Raw genomic sequence first — 1,573 nt, 5'->3', positions numbered from 1 at the left:
ATATATAATATATACATATAATATAATGTATATATATATATATATAATATATATATATAATATATATATATAATATATATATTTAAAATATATTATATATATTAATATATATATATATAATATATATAAGTACATAGACGCTCCCTCTGTCTACTTTCTCCCTACCCCCATTGCACTATTAGATTATATAAATTAATATAATAAATATAATTCCTTCTCCCTTCCTCACAATCACAATCTCTTCCTCTCTCCTCCCTTCTCCCTTTTCCCTCACAGCTTCTCTCTCTCTCTCCCCGCTACAACGGAATGGACAACATGCAAAAATTAGAGTGAATGCAAACACTGGCGTCAACTAAAGCCAGCGTAACTGGACGAAAGTAGAGCTGGAAGTTTCATCAGAGGATGGAGCTCGGCCGACAGATCGCAACCAACTAAAACATAGCGGCGACCCTGAAAAGCCATGCTTTATGAGGACGTTGGCGCAAGTAGGAGGAGAAAAGAGAAGTCGAAAGGGCCTACACTCTCATTGCACCACACATGGCTTTGCTAAGCCAAGTTCTCAAGGTGAACAAAGACAAAGAAGAGAGATGGAAACAGAAACACCAACCACAGAGTGTCAAAAATGACACGCCCACTGCCACAGTCGAAGAAGGCAAGCAGGCAAACAGCAGATAGGCGGCGATGGGGAACAAAATAAATAACCACCCGGATGAAAAGACCTATGCAGAAAGGAACCAGTGGACACCGTCCAACGGAGGAAGAAAAACGAGAGGAACTGGGGACAGAAAACCCAGATAACATGCAATTCTTCCGGAATGGAACCTGCTGGCATGGAGAAACAGGGGAAGGATGCAGTTCGCTCATCCCAGGCCCTATGGAAATTGCATCAAACCCACTCGACCAAAATGCCTTAACCAAAACCATAACAAATACAAGCTGCCCCAGAATATGCAGACATAGCGCGTATGCCCAACAAGGAGAAGGCGCACATTTGCAGAGGAAATGCAGACAGCGGCAGCAGAACAAAGAAATTTTGTGGAAATGGCAGAGAAAATTGTGGGACAACTGCCTGGATACATCGTCTTCAGAGCCAGGGCACTCACAACAGCACTCAAGACCCCACCACAATCAAGGGACCCAGGGTGGCCACCGCTGACGCCGGCCCAGGTGCCACACCGTCAGCCTTTATTGACACCCCGGGTAGACACCCGGGGTGTCAATAAAGGGTGTCACCAGTGCTTCTGCTGAATGTCAGAGGTCTGGTGAAACACACTAATATGGGTAAAATTCCTTACCTTAGGGACTTGAGCACAAGCAACCATGCAATATGCATAGCGCTGACTGAAACGCACCTGTCAAGCAGTATAGCAGATGCAGAAATACACATACCGAAGTATACTGTTTTTCGGTCGGACAGGAAGAAAGAACTCATGGTGGGGTTGCCCTGTACGTCCGTGAAGATGTCACACACCCCATAGTACTGTGTGACACACTCAAACTCAGTCTGTGACACACTGATAGTACACATGAACAACCGAAAATAGTAATATGTGTCACATATCGGCCACCAGAC

Source organism: Octopus sinensis, linkage group LG13 (assembly GCF_006345805.1).
Source record: "Octopus sinensis linkage group LG13, ASM634580v1, whole genome shotgun sequence".
NCBI lineage: Eukaryota > Metazoa > Mollusca > Cephalopoda > Octopoda > Octopodidae > Octopus > Octopus sinensis.
Note: the sequence above shows the minus strand (reverse complement) of the source record.